This window comes from Rana temporaria, chromosome 4 (assembly GCF_905171775.1).
Source record: "Rana temporaria chromosome 4, aRanTem1.1, whole genome shotgun sequence".
NCBI classification, from domain to species: domain Eukaryota; kingdom Metazoa; phylum Chordata; class Amphibia; order Anura; family Ranidae; genus Rana; species Rana temporaria.
In genome coordinates this window covers 368,678,281-368,701,984 of record NC_053492.1, presented here as the reverse complement: position 1 = coordinate 368,701,984, position 23,704 = coordinate 368,678,281, and the positions used below count along the sequence as shown (strand labels likewise).

The window sequence follows — 23,704 nt, the reverse complement described above, 5'->3', positions numbered from 1 at the left end:
TTTACGTTACGCTGGCTCAATTTAGAGAGGCAAGTATCGTATCCACAGAGTATTTGCGTCCAAATATGCGCCGGCGTAACGTAAATTACGAGGCGTAAGCCGGTGTAATTGAAAGTGGGAAGGAAGTGGGCGTGTTCCATTGAAATGAGCTGTGACCCCATGCAAATGAAGGGCTGGCCGGACTGCGCATGCGCGCATGACACTGACTGTGTTCAGCGCCTCTCTGCGCATGCTCAGAACTCGGCCCGGCATAATCAGTGAGATATGAACTAGGCCCGGCGTAATTAGTGAGATACGGCCAGTGCATAAATACGCCCAAACATACGCCCTTCCATTGCAAAAGTACATCCATTTGTTTCCCCCCCTGAAGCAAGGTGCTTTTGTTCCGTTGTCTGTTGCTGTTTGTTGGTTTGTGTCGGTGTGTTTTTGGAGAGTGTTTTTGGAGAGTGTTTTTGGAGAGTGTTTTTTGAACTGTGTGTTTTGCACAGATGACAACGAGGAAGTGGGAGCTGAACTTCTCTCTGCGGGAGAAGGAGATCATTGCCATTTGCATACCCATATGGGCAATGTCCTCAAGTCATGATGCCTATTGCGGCAGATTATGATTTTTTCAGTGTCTAGCCCGGGTTTGTGTTTCCATGACCATTTGTCTCCTTCTCCCCCCCTCCCCTTCCCCCTTCCCCCCCTCCCCCTTTTTTTATCAATTACATATGACAGGACTTGTGCATTAACTAATATGCAGACACAGACAACCTCAGTATTCAATGTCTCCATGCATTTTTTTTTTTTGCAATATGGAATCTCATCCCCATAGGGTTTTGTACTATGAGACATCTGTAGGTCACATATATATTTTTTAGGGAACTATTTAGTTCCCGGATATCCATTTTTACACTTTGGCATATGTCACAATTGTTTCCTTTCACATGTCCTCCACTTGTGTTTCTTTAGATCTTCACATCACGGTCTTCGACCGCTTTACACTTCTTCATTGAGCATTTCACCTTTTAAAAGATCTTTTTTACTTATATAAATAATAAATGTGCACTGCATCTTTACTACGTCTTACAGAGTGTAGTACTCCGCATTTCCACATTCTCACATATTATCGGTTTTCTTTTCTCTGGTTTTTGATAGATAATAGGATGATCTACAATACACCTCCTTTAATCTTGACCTATTATCGGGACGAGAGTCTGCTATATGGATTTACCATTGCAGCCATTGATTCTTGAGCTCATACACTCATGCAGACTGACTCCCGATATATACACACACCTCCTGGCGCTTGTCGCCAATGTGGCAACTTTAGAGACGGCACCTCACCATCCATACATTTATATTTACTCTTATTTCACACTCACAATGAATCTAATTCTTTGTTATACCTTATTGATATATATTGTTTTGTATAAGTGTTTGATGGTATTTAATTGCACTATGTTTGTTTATTCACTTAAACATACCTAGTCCAGATATATATTTATGTGGATTATGTTTGTACTTTGGCACCTTGGATTTTGGTTTATTTATATTTTGTTTTTCTTTTTAAAAAAATGTTTTCCTTTTTTCCCTTTTGGTATGCACCAGCAGTCTGTGACCTGATATTGGCTTCTGGTGTGTCCAGTGATTGCGGGCCACCTCCAGCCAATCATTCAATCAGGTCACATGTCAGCTTTTGATCTCTATATATACTAAACAGTCTTAATGCATGTTAGCCATGAATAAGCACTAAGTCAGTGCGAAACGTCGGTTATCCTCCTGTTTCTGTTGCTGTGATCTGGTATGTTTTTGCTGTTCGTTTAAATAAAGACAACCTGTTTGGTTTGGAGTGCGGCCATCCATCCTTCATTTTACGCCAATGTTTGTTGGTTTGTGTCGGTGTGTTTTTGGAGAGTGTTTTTGGAGAGTGTTTTTGGAGAGTGTTTTTTGGACTGTGTGTTTTGCACAGATGACAACGAGGAAGTGGGAGCTGAACTTCTCTCTGCGGGAGAAGGAGATCATTGCCAGGGCCATGACCCAATATGATCGTTACCTCCATGGGCCTGAGAGTCTGAATACCACCACGGCCAGGAGGAGGGAGATCCTGCAGATTATTGCAGACGATGTAAATGCATCGGAGTGTGAGACCAGGACCCCCAATGAGATCCTTAAAAAGTTAAATGATCTCAGGCTCCTGGTTAGAGGTAAGCTGGCAAAGATGGTGGCTCATGCCAGGGGCACTGGAGGGGGACCACCATGCATTATCAGGCTCACTGCTGAGGAGCGGCTGGTTGCCCAGTGCCTCCACAGGCATCAAGTGGAGGGAGTGCCTGGATTTGACTCCATTGAGGAGCTCGTGAGGACAGGTAAGTGTTTTTTTTTCTCTCTGTGTGTAGCATGTGTGGGGGGGAAGGGAATATGTGACAAGTGTGTGGATCCTCCAACCTGTGTATGTTTTGTGTCATCCACAGATGTGCAGGAGGGTGCTGGGCCATCTGGCCAGTCTGCACCATCCCCCGGATATCAGGCTGATGCAGACCCCCAGGAAAGCCAGGAGACCACTGAGGAGGGGAGTGGCCCCAGCTCTCCTCATGAGAAGGTTGAGGAGGAGGAGGTCACCAGTGCCAATGAAGTCATGCTCCATTTGGAGGAGTCTAGCCCTGGTGTTGGCACCAGTCAGGCCTCCATCAGGGTTAGCCCCTCCCACTCCTCCCCCAACAGGGCTTCCCCCCAAGGGTCTCCCCTTTCCCAGGCCACAAGCCTCATCAGGAGGCAGGAAGGTGACCCGCAAGACAAGGGGGGTGGCAGAGGTTCTGCCGGAAAATCTTAGGAGGGACCAGGCCTGTCAGACCCGCCATCTGGGTCAGGTTACTCGGACTTTGGGCCGCATGGAGGAGAGCATGGCCTCCATCAAGGAGTCAGTGCAGGACATGTCTTGCAACTCCTTGGCTGTGATTACCTGCCTCAACGACCTGCAGACTACCACAGCAGGCGCTGGTCAGGAGGTGCGCGCCCTGACCCAGGCTGTCCAGGCCAACACGGTAGCCATCGATGTGGGCCTCACCAGAATCGCCCTGGCGTGGGAGGGCAGGCCGCCAGGTGGGCAGAGACCAGGGGATGCTCCTCCTTCCCCTGATTCCCCACCCCGCCCATGAGTCTCCCCTGAGGAGCCGGGGCCGTGGTCGCCCCAGGCGTGGGGCACGCCAGCGCCGTTAGGTTTTTGTAATTTTTTTAGTGTTTTATGTTTATTTTTTCTTTTACTGTGATTATGATTTTTTATTTTTTTTGTAGCCCAGGCAGGCTACAGTGTGAATGATGTATGATTGTGGGGGTGACATTCCTGCCAGAAAAGGGGTGTCACCCTCGGTTGTGGTGGAGAAGGGTTCCCCAGGACCAGGGAGAAGTGATCCCCAGGTCCGTGTGAATGGTGTAAGAATGTACAGTGACATAATTGGAGCCTTGGCGTGGCGTTGCTGCTCCCAAGTCCTGCATGGTGGGCCTGTGCTAATCCAATTTGATGAGGATGTGGGGTGTGTGTGCTAGGGACCACAGTGGTGTGCATGCGTGCATTCTCCTTGTGCCATGATTAATGTGTGTTTTTAACGTGCAAAGATGCCTACTGCGAGGCATCTCCTGACTGCTGCTCCCTCAGAAGACGGGGTAGCCTCGGTTATGGGGGGATTGTCTGGTTCGGGGGTCAGGTCATCACGTATGTCAATCTCCAGGCCATTTCTCACGGCGAAGTTGTGCAGCATGCAACATGCACCAATGATCTGGCACACAAAGTTCGGGGAATACAACAGGGTACCCCCAGACTTATCCAGGCATCGGAAACGGGACTTCAGGAGGCCAAAGGTGCGCTCCACCACTCCACGGGTACGTGCATGTGCTTCATTGTATCTTTCCTCTCCAGGGGTTTGGGGATTCCGGAATGGAGTCATGAGATGGGGTCCAAGTGCATATGCAGAGTCACCTGGAAGGGAAAAGACAGGAGGGTGTTAGTCATGCATGTGCCCCTCGTGATGTCTGCTTCATGGGGGTGGGACAGTCATGCCTGACACCCATGTCACTCACCAACCAGCCAGCTGTCCCCATACATGTTCTGTTTGAATTCCATTGGGATGGGGCTTTGACGGTATATGTAGCTGTCATGGCTGGACCATGGGTGTTTGGCACGGACGTGCCATATGAGGCATTAGGCATCGACTATCACCAGTACGTTGATGGAATGCCAGTGCTTCCGATTACGGTATAGGTGCTCTGTGTCACGGGGGGGGGGCCGTAGTGCCACATGTGTGCAATCAATGGCCCCCACAGTGCGTGGGAATTCTGCAATTCTGTAGAAATCACGCATTGGTGGGTCTGATGATTTGGCTGGCCATGCGTCTGAGGATTGCGGGGATAACCTGGTGCACACATCTGCTAATGGAGGATTGTGCCATCCCAGCCACCACTCCACTTGTACGCTGAAAAGAGCCACTGGCGAGGAAATGGAGTGTTGCCAGTACATTGACCAGTGGCTCCACTGCATGTGAGCGTTGTGTCTGGTTGGTGATGTCATCTTTCAGGGTTGTGGTTATTTCCAGGATGGCAGTAGGGGTGAATCTGAAGATGCGAAACACCTCCGAATCACACATGCCAAAGACGTTTATGCGCGGTCGGTATATCCTCTCCTGTGCCCTCCTCCTCCTCTGTTCCCTCCTCCTTCTGCGCGCATCTAAAGCCAGTAGTATAGCTATGACCATGGATGCCCCTGGCATGTTGGCATACAGATTGTTGTCCTGCAAGTGTGGCTGCTCAGCTCGTCCCTAACGGTGTTGCTTTAGCTGACCTGCACACGTCTGGTGCAAAGTTAAAGCTGCTTTTATGAGGGGTAACTTTAGACCGGACATACAGCTGATGCGCACCGCTCGTAGCCTGCCCTGGACAAACGTACTTTTGTGGATCGCCGTATCTCCCTCATTTGCATATTTGCATAGCAAAACAATGGTGCGTCTAGCGTATTTTTGCGCCCACGATGCATACTTACGCCGCGCATCTCGAGATACGCCGACGTAAGTGCTTTGTGGATATGCCCCTCAGTGTCTGACCAAGAACATTGCCAAGGAGGTGGGGAAGCTTGCACATGAGCTCAGGGAAATTGATCAACAAGGGAACTGACACACTGGAAACTAAATTTGACAACATGATGCAGTATGTCCATGTTTTGGAGGAAGAAAAAGCTAACCTTAAATATACAGTATCCCAACTGCAGATGCAATAGGAGGACTTGGAAAATAGGGAGCGTCATCAGAACCTGCGAATCCAGGGGGTCCCTGAATCCATTGCAGATAAAGAAATCCGCCCCTATCTTTGTGCACTGTTTGTTACTTAGGTGCCCCATATTCCTGATATTGACTTGCTCCTAGATAGAGCCCACAGATTGCTAGCCCCTAAGCCTCCTTAAGGTGCCAACCCCAGAGACATCATTGTCCGTTTCCACTTTTATGAAAGCAAAGAAGCTCTTACCATCGCCATCCGCAATAAATCATGGGTTGAATTTGAAGGTACAAAAATTCAAATCTTTAGTGACTTCTTACCCATTACCCTGGCAAAACTATGCAACTTGCGCCCTGTCACTGCACATCTGCAAGTCCACCAGGTTCCCTATCGCTGGAACTTTCCATTCTGCCTTTCCGTATCCAAAGATGGGACACAATTTTCCATGAAATCCACAAAACAAGATACGCCTGAAGCTGGGCTAGATCCGACTGGTGTACGTCTTAGTACACCATCGGATCTAAGGTGCATATTTACGCTGGCCGCTAGGTGGCGCTTCCGTCAATTTCAGCGTTGAGTATGCAAATTAGCTAAATACGCCAATCCACAAACGTACGTCCGGCCGGCGCATTTTTACCTCATTTCCGTAAGGCTTTTTCCGGTGTAAAGTTACCCCTGCTATATGAGGCATACTCAATGTTAAGTATGGACGTCGTTCCCGCGTCAAATTTTTAAAATTTTACTTGTTTGCGTAAGTCGTTCGCGAATAGGGCTTTGCGTAGAATTACGTTCACGTCGAAAGCATTGGCTTGTTGCGGGTTAATTTGGAGCATGCACACTGGGATACCGCCACGGACGGCGCATGCGCCGATAAAAAAAATCTGTTTCCTACACAAGCTACTCGGAATGGGATGAGGCCTGTGAGTTGGCTCTTACGGGCTGTCATGCCCCCTCTCCATGGTCTTGGAACGTGACCATAGCCTGTCCTCCTCAGACATTACACCTAAATGGTTTATGTTTATTGTTTTTTTACTATGGATCCTTTTTGGTTTTGTTTATGATCCTATTTTTATTTTTTATTAAATTTTTTCTTTTAGATCATCTTTTGATCTTCTTTGGAAACACTATTGTGTTCCAACAGCAAAACTTCTACCCTTTTTGGTTATTTGTACTATAATGATTTACATGTTCCGTACATCATGGTATAAGCACATTTTCCTGTTTATTGATGCAATGCGTGCAATTTTTCCATGGTCCAGTTATGGCTGTCAGTATTGTTTTCGTGTATTGTTAAGGGCTTGAACTCCATTTGCAAACGCTGGTTGGCGTTAAAGGAGTTCAAATCCTCTAACGCAGATGTGGTCATGGTTCATTTCCGGGCAGAAGGATCATTCAAATTGCATCTAAGTTATTTCCCACTGCCTTTGTGGCCTCTGATCCTTCTGGCAAAGCTGGAGTAGCAATTCTCTTTAAACGCTCTTGTTCCATACAAATCATCTTACATAGACCCTCACAGCCATTATGTCTTCCTGAGCTGTGACCACATGAATAATTCATTTACCCTAGCTAATGTTTATGCGCCCAACTCGGGGCAGATTGGGTTCCTCAAAGAGGTTTTTGAGAGAATTCGATCTTTCTCTCAACCTTTCATGATCATGGGGGGTGATTTTAATCTGTGCATGTGTCCGACTAAGGAAAGGTTCACCCTATTTCAATCTACCCCAAACCTTCAAGTGCAAAAACTTTCATCCTCGTTTTGAAAACTTATCCGAGCCCACAATATGTATGACATATGAAGGGTGAAACACCCAACTGCCAAACAATTCACGTTCGACTCCCCACCTCACAAACTATATACGAGACTTAATCACTTCTCTGTCTCTGCACTTTTACTGACACATGTAGTTAACTCTGAGGCCCCGTACTCACGACCAAACATGTCTGCTGAAACTGGTCCGCAGGCCAGTTTCAGCAGACATGTTTGGTCGTGTGTGGGCGCGAGCGGGCCGAATTCCAGCAAACATTTGCCCGCCGGGCCTTTTCCCAGCGGACAAATATTCCTGGACTTGTTTTAAAACAGTCCGCTGGAATCCTGCCCGCTCGGACATGTACGGTACCGTACATGTCCAGGCGCCCGCCGTCCCTCGCATGCGTCGAATGACTTCGACGCATGCGTGGAAGCATTTTAAAGGCGGGCCGGCCACGTCGCTGCGTCATTGTCGCGGCGACACCGCGGACACGCCCCGCGTATTGTTTACGCGCGGACTTCTGTACGATGGTGTGTACAACCATCGTACAGAAGCACTCTGGCAGACGGACCGCTTTCACCATACATGTTTGTTCGTGTGTACCCGGCCTGACATAAACCTGATTACCTGGTCAAACCACGCACCCATAATACTTGACCTTCTCTTATCTGCTCAACCCCCAGAAAATGTCACTGGTGCCTCAACAAATCCCTCCTCAACACCCCTGATGTCAAGCTCCACCTACAACAAAAACTGACGGAATTCTTTCAACTCAACGAGGGTACAGTATCTGAGACCTCTACTTTGTGGGAAGCCCATAAGGGTTTTTTCAGGGGTGAATGTATCTCCTCTGGATCTCGTCTAAAGCGTGACTCCGCACTCCAATGCTCCTCTCTTGCAGAGGAGGAATGCTTACTCAACGTTCCCACTGTGTATTGTCTTCGAACTATAGTCTCTCTTCGTAACCGTATTAAATCACTAGACCTGAGCAAAACAAGCAGTCCTTGTTATGGTCCAGACAAAAAATTTATGAATATGCTAACAAACCTCATAGTATGCTGGTCCATAAACTGAAACCACGCCCCTACGCTTCCACCCCTGACTTTCTGCTACAATCCGATGGAAATCCTACATACTGCCCCTGGACCATCTCTAAGATCTTTGGTGAATTTTACCAGAATCGTTACGATTGCTTATCCACAGACCCAATTCACAACAGAGAAATGTAAAACTTTTGTTGATTCTCTAAACCTTCCCACACTAACCCCTGACAACCGCTCTGGGCTAAATGCACCTATAACTGTTGAGGAAATCACTGAGGTTATTAAACATTTCCTGTCACATAAATCCCCAGGCCCTGACGGACTCCCCTACTTCTACTATAAGACGTTCCTTCAGACTCTTGCTCCCCACATCGTAAAGTTGTTTGTCTGGCTGATGAAATGGAACATTCCCAACAGCCAGTTCTTACATGCTTTTATTACTGTCATCCCGAAACCAGACAAAGACCCCACGATTCGTAACAATTACTACCCCCTAGGCTCCATTAAACTCAGATTATAAAATATTCATGAAAATCTTGGCAAATAGACTGTCCTTACTACTCCCTTCGCTTATACACAAGGATCTGGTTGGCTTTGTCCCCACTAAACACGTGGGGGACAACAGCAGACATACTATTGACCTTACTGACTTCTTAACCCAAACTAAGCTGCTATATTATTGAGCCTAGATGCTCAAAAAGCATTCGACCGCTTAAACTGGTCACTCATGTTTGCCATATTATGCAGATATGGATTCTCGGGCCCATTTATGCAGGCCCTTAAGGTGTTATACTAAACCTACTTCCCAGGTACGGCTTGCCTCCCATGTGTCTCCGTCATTTCCCCTGAGTAACGGCACTTGACAGGGCTGTCCCCTATCATCCGTGCTTTTTATACTCAGTCTAGAACCTTTGGCCGCAGCCATTCGATCTCACCCTGATATTAGGGGGTGATGCTGAGGCAAGGGGAGTACAAGCTGTCCTTATTTGCCAATGAAATTCTACTAACAATAACACATCTCTCTCCCATCACTCCACAATATCCTTCATTCATTCGGTAGTCTTTCAGGATTTACAGTTAATTTGACTAAAACTGAAGCCCTCCCTATAAATATCCAGACAAACACACTCACCTCCCTTCAAGAAAATTTTAAATATCAATGGTGTTCCCATCCACTTAAATACCTGGGTGTTCATCTGGCTCCCTCCCACACTCTGTCAGGCCAATTTCCCCCCCTTATTTACAGAAATAAATTGATTATTGAAAATGTGGTCGAATCTCCCCTTGTCCCTCATTGGGAGGATCAGTGTCGTCAACCGTGTTGCTCATCTTACTTTAAAAAAGTAATTAGTTACAGTTACAAGTTACTTGTCCGAAAAAGTAATTGAGTTAGTGACTCAGTTACTTTATTGGCAAAGTAACTAGTTACTCGGCAAAGTAACTGAGATTTTTTTTCTTAATCCCATTATGTCCATGCCTCCAAATCCTGGATGTATGGACTAAAAGCTTGAGCTTATGGTATCTGAACAGAACACTACAGTCCATAAAGGAACCCTATAATTCATGAAAGATACAGGCTAATATTGGTGAATTATCCCCTCAAAAATATTACTTTGCCTAAGGCCTTAGGCCTTGTGTGGCGAAATATGAACTTTGTGCTACTGGCTGAGCTGACAGCGACTGCTGCTGATATTGCTTGTAATTGTAAAGCTTAAAGGACTCCAAGTATCTGTCTATAACAGCCTGTTATATATTTATAGACAGATAATTAGAGTCTTTTAAGATTTACAAGCAAGCAACAATATCAGCACAGCAGTCGGTCAGCTCAGCCAGTAGCACAAAGTTCATTCAGAATCTCCACCACCACACCAGGCCTAAGGCCTTAGACTAGGCCGCTCTCCCCCCCCAGTTCCAATCGGCTCCTCACCTAGCTGCGCAGGGGCCACAGTCGGTCAGTGCTGTCTGCTGGCTTGCGCAGGGGCCACAGTCAGTGTTGGTGCTGTCTGCTGGCTTGCTAGCCTCGGTCCCGGAGTCCGGACTGGTGGTCGTGGAGCGGAGCCTCCGCGGGGGACGGGGGAGATGTCGGCGGCTGAGGACTGGAGTGACTCAGCAGGTGAGAGGACTCGACTCTGAGGAGTTGAGCGCCAGACTCCCAGTCTCGACACAGTGACACCGTCCATCACGACAAGAGTCACGTCTGTAGGCGGCCGTGGGCGGGAGACTCCAGGTGCGCGCATGCGACACGCCAGCGTCACCCACCCACGAGTCACGCGACGACCAACACTCACATGACCTGCGGGCGACGAATCAAGTGAAGAAGATGATGTGCAGTGCATCATGTGATGTGACCCACCCAATCACAATCACAGGCCACTGGCCAGCTCCATCCCGACAGAACAGACATGACCCCGGACTGCCCCCACCCGTGCACTCAATGTAATCTCGGTAACGCCACCCATGTAATGGGAACTGCATTGCCGAGAGGGTAAAAGTAATCAGGTAGATTACTAGTTACCCCTTGGAGGCCAATCGTTACGTAACAGCGTTTATTTAAACGCCGTTACTTACAACACTGGTCGTCAAAATGTCAATACTCCCTAAACTGCTGTAGCTCTTTGAGACACTGCCAGTATTGATCCCAATGCCCGAACTGAAAACACTTCAGAGAAACTTTCTGAACTTTATATGGAAGAATGCTTCTCATAGGATAGCAAGCTTAGTAGTCCAGATGCACTCCAAACAGATGGTCAGAAATTGAAATGGGGATCACTTCCCCTGCCCGCCCTTGCTGCATGTTATGGCCATTCTCTGACAAATTCAACTCTCAACTGCAAAGTGTTTGCTTGAACCCGATGCTATTCACATTTGATTTGGAAATGCTGCTCCAGTAGATACTCTCTCTCATCTCCTTGCTCGCCACTTATGAACGTTCTATTCAACCCGGAAATCCCTGACAGTCTGTCTTATAACTCTGTGTTACCATGGACCCAAGCTGGTATATTTCAGTTAGGCCACTTAGTACACCCCATGACACGCAAACTTCTCTGCTTTTACTCCTTTTTACAAATTAACCACTTAAGACCCGGACCATTATGCAGGTCATGCGACGTGGCTCCCAAACAAAATTGGCGTAATTTTTTTCCCACAAATAGAGATTTATTTTGGTGGTATTTGATCACCTCAGCGGTTTTTATTTTTTGCGCTATAAATAAAAATAAAGCGCCAATTTTGAAAAAAATTCAATATTTTTTACTTTTTGCTATAATAAATATCCCCAAAAAAGATATAATTTTTTTTCTCAGTTTAGGCCGATACGTATTCTTCTACCTATTTTTGGTAAAAAAAATCACAATAAGCGTTTATCGTTTGGTTTGCGCAAAATTTATAGCGTTTACAAAATAGGGGATAGTTTTATGGCATTTTTATTAATATTTTTTTTACTACTAATGGCGGCGAGCAGTGATTTTTTTCATGACTGCGACATTATGGCGGACACATCAGACAATTTTGACACATTTTTGGGACCATTGTCATTTTCACAGCGAAAAGTGCTATAAAAATGCACTGATTACTGTGAAAATTTCAATTGCAGTTTATGAGTTAACCACTAGGGGATGCTGTAGGGGTTAAGTGTGACCTTATATGTGTTTCTAACTGTAGGGGGGCGGGGCTGGACGTGTGATGTCAGTGATCGTCTTTACCTATATCAAAACAATGAAGAACGGGTAAGGTTCGCTCGGCGGCGCACTCACGACCCCGCAGCTGGGCTCTTAAAGAGGACGTACAGGTATGTGCTTGTGCCCAGCCGTGCCCTTCTGCCGACGTATATCGGCGTGAAGGGGTCCTTAAGTGATTAAACATTTTTTTGCCACCAAAATCCCACATATGACTTTAGACATGCCAACCGAATTTAAATTGCTATGCTCAAGAGGCCCCTATGAACCCCACCTGATTTCATCTATCTATAAAATCCTACATGCAGCTCCCCCTTGACTGGAAATAGTCATGCATACATGAGGAAGTGATCACATATCTTGCAACGGTCTATTTCCCTAGGTGAATGGGGGAAAATATGGGAATTTGCATCCAAAGTTTCACGGTGTGGGGCACGGAGGGAGACCGCTTACAAAATACATATGTTTTGGTATAGGACACCGGACTTCCTACTGGCTCTAAAACTGATAACATCTGGGCAATATTGGAGATTTGGCTTATCCATGGGTATCCATTACTATATATTCTGGGAATGCTCTGCACTTATACCCTTCTGGACTAGGGCTGTGGAAATTAACTATTAATTCCTCGATTAATCTTTAGTTTTTTTGATCGATCAAAATTTTTTTGATCGATCAAAATTATTTTGATTGGTACTCACCTCTCCACTGGCTTCTGGGCCTTCAGGAAGTTCCTTCGGAGATCCAGTGACATCATGGACATCGGCAGGGCTTGCCGTGTCCATCTGAAGGGCTCTTTTGCTGTGCCTTCATATCTGCATGTCAGCGGGACCTTACTATCTGCCACACGCAAGGGTTGTTAAATTTCCCTCTATGACTTCCCTCTATCAACCTCGGATTCTACAGCCATCCACTGGGAGTTCTGATAGTTCCCTTCACGGGACATCTACATGCCGATGGACTGATGTTAACCCCTCCTCATCTGGATTCAGCAGTGGTATTGTTGTACACATTTTTGTACCAGTATCATACTTAGCTACATGTTTTTATGACTCGCACCATTTTTACAGTTTATGTAGCTACATTGATTTTATCTCCAGTGCAATATTTATTTTGTTACCTACTTGAAGACTATAAAAGTTTTAATGCTATTCCCATCGAGCACTGTCTTTGTGTTTTTGGTATCCTGCTATCCATTTTTCCAGTGGTTGGTAGCTGCACTGGGAATCAGCCTGCAAAGAGATCAGCTAAAAGTAGTTGGATCTGTATGTGCATTATAATTAATTGAAATTAGTCGATTAATCGATAAAAAAAAAATTGATTAATCGAACACAAAAATTTTATTCAGTAACAGCCCTACTCCGGACACAAGTTCGTAACCTCTTGGAAAAGGTTCTAGATATACCCATCCCCTTTAATTCCACACACCTTCTTTTAAGTCTCCCACTCCCGAATACACCCAAGACTACCAGAAGATTGATGGCATTTATCTTATTGGCGGCCAAACAAACAATACCTTAGTGTTGGCTGTCTAATTGCCCTCCTACTTTTATGCAAGTTCTCTCAGCCATAGCTGTCATATGCAGAAAAGAGACCCCAACTGCTGTAATAGATGACTTCCTGCCAAGGTTTGACAAAATCTGGGGGAAATGGGACATTTCTGAATCTAACAATGTGGCCATAATACTATAATCTATGTGCAAATCATTTTGGGTCTTTATAAGATAGATCCTATTCAGTTTCCACTTGATTTTGTATTCACAGTCATTTTACTTGTACCATGATGTCTTCAGATTGTTTGTCCTTAATATTACCTCTCACCTATTACATTTGAGCATATCGTTGTGCCTTCTTTTATAGATATTGCTTTTGTAATGTACAATTGCTGCTGTTCGCTTTGAAAATGTAATAAATAAACAATATAAAATAAAAAAATAAACGAAACTTGTTGTCAAAGGGGTTATAAATGGTACACTGACAGCCACACAGGAAAAAAAAACACATTTGGTAAAATATATGTGGAGAAGGATTTGAAGAAATGCTTAGATATGTAAGGCATTTAATTTCATATTATTTTTCTACATTCTCCTTGGTCTTGCTGTCTGTTCTGGGCCTTTCAGGCTAATCCTTAAATGCGCTTGTTTTCTCATCTGTGGAGATGGATAATGTGTCATCACAGTCACCTGCTTTACACAATAAAAATCTAATAGTTGAAACAGGTTACAGGAAGTTCAACCCTGTCTACTGGCAAAGTTTATGTCTGCAGAAATTTTTAAAATGTTCTCTGGTGCATCCTGATACAGAGCTCCAGTAGAATTGCAGAAATTCTTCTGAAGCACAATTGAGCAGATGGAATAAAGTTTACTTGCAAACAGTAGCTGCTGTGTTCACTAAAAACAGTTGACCCATTTAAAGTTTATGTCTGGTAAAAAATTTAAAAAAGTATAAAGAACTACCTGCTGGTGGTGTTCCAGAACTCTTAACTTTTTTCTGTTGACTGACAATGTGGCATCCACTGCACATAAATCTCAAACAGTGTAGCAGGGCTATAGACCTCTACCTAGCCCTGCTCCTTCCTGACCCATTTCACACATTAATTTCTTTCCCAGCAAAACCTTGACTCCCAAATGCCTGCCGACACAAGTGCACATGGGAGAACTAATTTTGGGGTCATGCCTAGGACAATAGAAATTCAGCTTTCATCAATTTCCCCAGCAAGCATTTTTCAAGCCTGGTGATGCCACAGGTAGTAATAAAAGCTGTTTGTTGTTACAGGAACAAGGAAAATTAAAAAATAAATAAAAAATAATGCTTTAGAAAGGGGGAGGGAGGTGAATTTTGTAAGGTAAATTTGGGTCATGCCTATACAAATATTTCTAAGGCTACAAATACACACCAAATACAGATAAATCTTGGGTAACCTATGCAAAAATGTTTCCTCAATCTGGTCTGTTACCACAATCCCAAATAGCAAGGATAACTTGCCAAACATTTGCAGCAGGGTTGAATTGTAAGGCTTGTGGAGAAACTTGACACGCTTTCTTTGCGTACACACTGTCAAGACCAACACTCCTCGTTCTCAAACGCAGTGACGTACAACACATACAGTGGCAAGGGAAGTTTGATTCCACTGGCACAACCCTTGGGGCTGCTTTTGCAAATCTCATGTTACTGCATGTCAAGTAAAAGTGTGGTAAGAGACAATTTTCACTTTTCAGACTGTTACAGCGTGACAAATGTGCTATCTCCATTACAAACGCTACTTTTACCGAAGATGCGCTTCCGTCTCATACTTTATTCTGATCATGCGCGGGTTTCTTAGCATACACACGCTCGCGTTTCTGGTCGAAAACCAGCCCGACGAGGAAATTGAGACTCCCGTCGAGGAAAAAGAGAACTTGTTCTCTTTTTTCCTCGTCGAGTTCGACAGTTTCCTCGATGAAAAACGTACACACGACTGGTTTCCTCTGCAAAAAAGCTCTGCCACCAAATTTCTTTGTGTGTACGAGGCCTAAGTCTTATTAATTTGCTTCACATTTTCACTGGCAAGTTGTAAACTTGCAGAACACTTACTTGAGGCAACAGTTCTAGTTTACAATTTTCCAATTTGTAGAACATTTGCGTGGCAAGTCTCTAGCAAGAGCAAAGTTGCAGTGGTGAGTCTATAGCAAGAGTTCTGCAAGTCACAGTGACACCTGTTGTGAGATGACTATTGCACAACATAACTGAACCAGAACTTGCAGCAGACTTACAGAGTGTTTACAAAGAAAGTTGATCTGAAGTCATGCAATGCAGACTTACTGCAATTGTGCAACAAATTTGTGAAGCCGTTCAAGTCTAGCAATAGTTTAGCAAGTCATTTTCAAACTTGCAGCTTAATTGCTTGTTATCTGGGATTTGTCCACATGGGAATTTCTTTAGACTGTTTTAGCAACATAAAATAGTTTGTAGGATGTCTGGAACTCCGGGCTTATTGTCAACTGAAGAAAAAGGAAAAATTAGGACAGTGGCTTTAAGATGCTTACTTTTTAGAATCCTTTAGAGGAATAAATACGTAACACACAAAATGGAAATCAGACCCCAGAAGCACACAACAATATAGACTGGGAAGGAATTCACTTTGGGCAGAGGACTTGTGTAACCCAGCTTACTTTAGAGTACTCCGGGAAACTCCTTGTCCAGCTCCCCCGGCCCATCCTATGTGTAAGCTAGGGGCACAGGGTGACCGAGAACCCCAGTCAGGTTTGCCTATACCGACTCACCATACAACCACACCGGACTCAGCATTTCATGTTACCCCTATTATCCTGGGTCTTATATGTGTGGTTTGTATTTAAAGAATGAAGCGGCTCTTTCACTTGGGACTGTTTTATACTTTTACAAGATTGTTTGTGGTGTGCCGGTATCCCATTGTTCTATTGTTCGTGTCTGCCTTGGGAGCAACCTATTATTGAATGTATATGTCTATGTGGATTAGCTGTGAGAGGGGAAGGGTGGGATTTCTCCAGCAGCCCCTCCCAAAGACAGTCAACTATTGGAAAATGTGAGTCATGTTACTGGAAAAGGTAAAGTTTCCCCCCGCCGTGTATCATTATGCAAAGCAAGGGGGGGTTGTCCTCTGAGTTTACATCTCTGTGTGTGCTTTTGTTTGAATAAAGAGTCTGGTGTTTTCACCCTACACTGATGCTTCGACTAGTGACTGCGTAGGCTAAGGGACAATGGATGGTGCTGGTACCGGACAAAGGAAGCACATACGGCAGACTTATCTTGAGTACAGGGTTCCATGACATAGACCATATGGACTTGTGGTGCTAAAACTTACTTAGGTAGCACATCAGTATGGAGTACTATATTGTCCTACATAATGACAATGGTTTAGAGCTGTATGGTTGTTCCTAGCATTTCTGCCTTATATAGCAGCATTGTATTCTGTATTCTCTAATTGACCCCATCAGCTGCCTGCATTTTTACAAGTATATACAGTTGAAGCCTGCCTTTGTGCCAATGCAGGCAATTGTGGATGCAGTGTGAAATGAGCTGATATTGAGGACTGGAAGGTATCAGTATACTGAGGAGCCAGATGGTAACCTGAAAAAATAATACAGGCAAATGTGGATGCAGTGGGAAACTAGCTGATATCAAGTACTAGAGGGGTTAGTATACTGAAGAATCAGATGGTAACTTGTAAAATTGCTTTCTACCTTTTCTGGGAAGTAACTTTTTGAGATTACATTTTTGTCTTACCTCATTGTCCCTACAGAAAGATGACAATGGTCACAGGGTACAGAAAATGTAATGGACCTTCTCTGTAGCTGGACTTCACAGCATTGCAGGGTAGGAAATTGTGCCCCACATTTTCTTCCGTAATAAGTCCTAAAACATTCACATTGCTCTGAAATGTTATGGAGGGTGTAATCCGGAAATCATGGAATCATTTTAAAACTGTATCATTTTCTAGTATTTCCACTCAAAGTTACTAAAGCAACCAGATTCTTTTTCACTAGTCCTGCCACGTTGTATACTTTCCTAATGCAAAAAGAATGCAGACTGCTCTCATTGGCACAAAAAAAGAGTAAGTGTCCCAGGCTGTAGTTAAATGAGTAATGTATGTACAATGTGAGTACTCCTAATTTTGGCACTTAAAATGGAAAAATATTGACTGTTATTAAGTCTTGATGCATTCAGTGTCAATATAACACATGGTCTACTAATTAAATTGCAGCCTTGGTAAATGATTAAGGTTGTTTAGTGTTAGTTGGAGAGACTGAAGTGAAGCTGGTTTTACTCCAATTTATCTGTTACACTGTGCTGCAGTGTTCGCCAACATTTATGTTAGATCTTTCAGCACTTTAGGGTGAAAGTTGGGTCATGCGGTATGTTTTTATTAAATGCTGTGTGACTCCATTTATGCTGTATTGAGTGTGAAGGGAGCTTAGAACAGCTGTGAGCAGTAAGCACATTGACAAAAAAGTAATGGAGAGACACAAGATCAATCAGATTTTGAACATCTGTGCTTACTGAAAAAAAAAAAAAAATTATCTAAATATTCTGGCAACCCGTTACTACTGTTCCTGGCCACAAGTCTAGCAACAGCAAAGGTTACCCACTACGCTCCATGTTTGATAAGGAAAAAAAGACAAAAACAATTCCCCTGATTTAAAATAGCCAAGGGTATTTGAAAACTTAATTGAGTCCTGCCTGCTATAACTTGTGATGATGTGAAACTTATACACAGGTTCCACTCCTCTAGCACCTACTGCAGCCACTAACCACTAAAAGTGGGATGGTTTTGTTGCTGCTGTAGTTATACGATCAGTCCGAACATGAAAGAAAAGCTAAAACTTATAGAGGACATTCCCCAATCACTCTATAAAGTAATTTCACCAAACACAATAATCCTCTCACAATTAAATCTACTAATATAATTTTTTTGTCAACACATCTAGTGCAGAATACAGATGTACACACAGTTAGGCCTTGTACACACGACCGAATATGTCCGCTGAAACTGGTCCGTCAGATCAGTTTCCGCGGACATGTTCAGTCGTGTGTAGGGCCGACCGGACAGTTTCCCGGCCTAGTGGACAGGTTTCCAGCGGACAAAAGTTTCTTAGCATGCTAAGAAACTTGTCCGCTGGAAGCCTGTCCGTCGGACATGTTCGATGGTCAGTACGACTCATCGGACATGTCCGCTGGCCCGAAATCCCACGCATGTGTCGAAGTGATTCGACGCATGCGTGGAAGCATTGAACTTCCTGGTGCGCACACGTCGCGCCGTCATCGTTGCCGCCACGTCACCGCGTATTCTGTCCTGCCGGGGAATTTGGTCTGATGGTGTGTACACACATCAGACCAAATGATCCCAGAAGACATGTCCGATGAAAACGGTCCGCGGACCATTTCCATCGGACATGTTGGGTGGTGTGTACGAGGCCTTATATGTATATAACTAGTAAATTTTTGGCTAAAGTTGGTAAACAAGTACAACAAAGATAATGGTCAGTACTGTACTAACAGTAGTAGTAAAGCACTAATCAAATGAACCAAATGAACTGCATAGTTACACAAAATAGTTCAACCAAAAGCATTACCCATCGTCCTGGTACATACAGAAAGAAGACCTTAGCCTGACTGAGATTTACTCTTTTGTTAACTGTTGCTTTTATTACGTTTTCTGTACCATCTCTAGCCATGAACTGGTTATACACAGTTATGTACTCTTGTACAGAAATGTTTCTTGCAATGTATGTGTAGCACTAGGAGGAGCTGCTGGTTTGTTTTGGGTGGCATGTTACCTCTATTTCCTCGCCGTCTAGGGTATCAGATGAGAGTTGAGAAAAAGTTCAATGTCCACACTTTAGACTTCTTTTTCTTTGCTTTATTTGCCGAACTTGGTAAAAAAATTAAATAAGTAGTTGAAGAGGTGGAAGGGTAATAGGTTCAGGTGTATAACTTCTGTTCGGAAACACTCCAGCCAGAGCGGGTATTGTGCACCTGGATAGGCCTCTCTCAATAACCTAGCAGCCAAGATGTCACACGGAAACTTGGAAAAGTCTCTGCCACAGACCTTCCCAATGATGGAGGTATATTCGGTCCAAAATCCTCTCAGCACAGGATTAAGCACCCAGATCTCTCCTGAATAACTTCTTGTGAACTTAGAACTGACAGGCGACCATAATTCAGCCTTTCAGTAATGGTGCATCCTTCGATGAAGTTCAAGGCCTCTCCTGAGATACCAGCCTCTTGCTCGGTGCTCTCCAAGACAGGTTCTTCATCGAGTGGCTTCCTCCCTCAGGACGGACAGTACAGGACCACTCATCAAGCGTAGACCCAGTCTAAATACCTGGCCTACTTAGTAGATCACAACCCCGGACCAACGTGATCCCGGAGCCAGGAAGACTTGGATACGCACCCCCGGCCATGAGGGCCACACACGGGGGGTGGTGGGATGACAGACCCAGGATCAACGACGACCCTGGACTAATGACGCCTGTCCCTTAAGTACTCCTCCCCAGCATGCACAGCGGGATGATCAACTCCCTCTGATTGGCTGCCGAAGGGGAACACCCAAAACACCTTGACCTGACTGCTGCCACCCTCAGTCTGGGGTGGTAACAGCACCCCAGACGACAATAGTGGTCACTCACAGTACAGCCATGGCTGGAGCAGAGGCCCAAATTTAGTGAAAAGTAATACAGTCTGAGTCAACTAACTCTCAGAACCCTCTAAATTTAAAGCAGCGCCAACTAGAAAATAGCAGGCCACTACATATGTAATAGCTAATATAGACCTTTTTATATTTGTTGCACTCATCACCCAGATGGAGCATGTAATGGTTAGGAATTATTAAGATGAGTTTACATGACCTGAATGATAATTTCATTGATCAGAGGATCAAAAGAGGCTGGTTAGTAGATATATGATGACAAAAACATTAATAACACATGAGTGAAAAAAAAATGAAGTGTATAAATAACCCCTTGACAGCAGTTGGCCTATACTGCAGTGAATCTGCTAGTAAAGATATAACCACTAATCAAGTCAATAAGACATCTATGTGCAAACACACAAAAAGATTTGGTAATAAAACAAGAAGATATAGTGTAACATAAAGTGTCCCAAAGTGAAACGGACAATAAGTACAACAATATCAGATGGCATCCATGTAAGTAATGATCAAACATGTAGATCAATGATTAGTCCAATCAAGGAGAGAAAAGGGTGCCCTTTGAAAACGACAGATGTGTCGAAACTGGTCAGGACGGAGTGACGCAGTGACATCATCACGCTCCCACGTGACCCCGGAAGCACGAGCGTTTCGCTTGTTTTGACATTTTTATATTTATGCCGGCTTTTTTATTTGTTCACTGGCTCGTTTTACAAACTTGCTCGTTTTTATTGCTGTCATGCACACAGCTTTACAATAAACATCCATTTTTGGAAAGGAGGTAATGCACATGTAGCCTATTATTTTTTCATATCCCCGATGATCCACGGACTGGCGTTTTGGTGACTAATCATTACCATCTCACGGGCTGTCCCAGAGGAGGATTCTGTGTGGAGATACCGAGGAGCCTGGAGGTTGGAGGATCCACCTTAACCCCTGCAGAGGTTTATATCTGCAAACGTGAGTTTAGACCTTGTATTTGGGGTCCAACATTCTGGTAAGGGTCCCCCCTTTACTACTCTGTGTTGCACGGGAGAAGATTGCATTGCTGTGGTGGTGGATGACAGTTTCACTCTACGTCTGCAGACACTTCTATCAGTGTTCACCTGGAGCTTGCATTTTTCTCTCCTTGATTGGACTAATCATAGATCTGCATGTTTGATCATTTCTTACATGGATGCCATCTGATATTGTTGTACTTATTGGCCGTTTCACTTTGGGACACTTTATGTTACACTATATCTTCTTGTTTTATTACCAAATCGTTTTGTGTGTTTGCACATAGATGTCTTATTGACTTGATTAGTGGTTATATCTTTACTAGAAGATTCACTGCAGTATAGGCCAACTGCTGTCAAGGGGTTATTTATACACTTTTTTTTTTTTTTTTCACTCATGTGATATTAATGTTTTTGTCATCATTTATGGTTTCACTTAGCGCAACTATTATTTCTGTTTTTTTGTATGTTTCATGATTATCACATGTTTATGTTGCTGCTTTGACCTTTTATTTTCAATATTTGTTCAAATCAATTTCACTTGTCACTGATTAGCACAGGAGTACCCCCCTTATTTTCCTGGTTAGTAGATATGGGCTTTGCACCAATCCTAAACATATGTTCTTCAGAAACTTTTTATGAAAGGACTTATGAAATATTTAATTGCATTTCAACACATCACTATGAGTCTTGATTATTTTACCATTCACTATGTAATCTTTTTAAAGATTGGGTAACTTCTCTTCCAATTCTTTCCATGCATTCTTTAAAGATTTTGTAATTGTGTTTCCTGTTCTAGAGCCTTACATTATTCCCTGCGAGTTATGTGCATTTTTAACTGATTCCAAAACCACTTGAAAATTACTGTTTCTAACACCATTAGCAAGAAAAGCTGTAATATAAATAGATATAAATAGATATAAGTCCCTCACTAACAGGTGATGTGAGGCCGCTGGATCTGCTGTAGGCTGAGGCTACATACAGCATTCCGCACTGTGTCCTGGATTGAAGCCGAGACTTCCAGTCTCGTACTCGGAATACTGCAGAGTACAATGAATACAAAGCTTCCTCTGATTGGCTGTGCCAGAGGTTGTGACATCATCAGCCCGCCTCTTTGACTCAGCCAATCAGAGGCAGTTTTGTATTAATTGCTAGAATACATTGCTTTCTTGGAAAGGCTGAGTTCCAATCAGAAAGACTCTACTGTGTTTCGGATATGAGACAGGAAGTCTTGGCTCCAACCTGGAACACGCTGTGGTTTGCTGTATATAGCCTTAGCTACATTCAGTTTATACTGCACATCCAGCGGCCTCACATGTTAGTGAGGGGCAAAGTTTGTTTGGGCCATGCTGGCCCAAATGAACTATCTAAGGTATATAAAAAACTGGAGTTCAGCTTTAAATATGTTAAAAATATATAAATATAGAGAAAGTGGCATACTTGATGAATATATTTTAAATTCCCCTGGTCTATATAATAATATTATTTTTAATCATATTTGTGAAAACCTGGGGCTGTGTATGTTTTCATGAGTGGCCTGGAGCAAAGGGGGTGGAGACAATTGGGTCTATGAGACCTGTCGTGCTTACATCCAAGCGGCAGGGAGTACAGTGATAGTTGAAAACAAACAGATTCGCTGAATGTAAAAGAAAGCCAGAAGGTTATATTTGAGGAAAATTAATATTTAACTGTCTTAACCCTGGTTACCTATTTTCCCCTGAGTTGGTCTTTAAAATAGGTCTTGAACCTTGCTTAGAGTCTGTATTTATTTTTTGCGGTCTATGTCCCCACTGACAAAATCACTTTACATTGTCTTGTGTCACGTACCTGATGGATGAGCCTGACGTGTAGTGGAAAGGGTTTCTTGTACAACCCCGGTACAAGGGTCACCGATAATGCAACAGCAGAAAAGACATATCGGGTGCCCGTGTTGCACCCTAGAAGGAATGTTTAAAGTAAAGGGCACTTCTGGCTACTTTTAATACATTTGAATTGTTTGATAATACTTTTAGCAATACAAGTATAATACTTTGGTAAGTATTAGATCAAAATTAAAGTGTAAGTCCAGACAAATCTTTTTTTCAGAAACATAGCCAGAAAAAAAAAAACAGTTTTTATTGTAGAATAGGAAAGACTAGAACCTTAGTCAGATTAGTATTTCTGTCTGTATCCCTATTGATTTTTTCCCCTTACTTCCTGTGTGATGAAATTATTGTCAGCAGGACAGGAAGTGAGTATAAACTACCCATTAGTAGTTCTAATCCTTTTCCACTTTATCCAAAGATAGGACATACACGTTTTTATTAATGTTTTAGATTTTTGTAGACAAGAGTTTTCTGGTGTATACCTTAAATAATTTAAAAAATTTTGATTGATTAGTAGAGATTCATTAATTAATATTGTGTACCAATAAATACTGCTCATTAAATGAGATCTATGTTGTCCATTAACATTTAAAAAATGTAACTAACTATTTTTGCTTTGCTTTTTTGGCAATTTTTCTTGTATCTATATATATTTTAAAGTAAATGTACAAAAAAATACAGAAATACAAATTAACTACATATGTTTGTTGTTTTTTTGTTTTGTTTTTTGTGCCACAGATTTTGCAATATTGGTTGGCCATTCTTGGGATAAATGCACCTCTGTTAGTCAGTATAGTCACTATGTTACTTAAAAATTTAGATATTTTGCTTCCTGGGTCAGCTCACTGGTCAGGTAGAGGCATGCTATAGAAAGCTGTATTGCTGAAACAGACAATAAATTACTTAAATAGGAAATATGTATGTCTGGTCGTATGGTGTGAAAAATATGCGTAAATTACAAAATTGGC

At 43.4% G+C, this 23,704-nt stretch overlaps 1 protein-coding gene across 1 annotated transcript in view; it reads left to right on the top strand.

Annotated features, from left to right (window-relative positions):
• Window positions 1-23,704, top strand: part of FNDC1 (fibronectin type III domain containing 1) — a 322,095-nt gene that overhangs the window by 282,808 nt on the left and 15,583 nt on the right. The window lies entirely within an intron of this gene.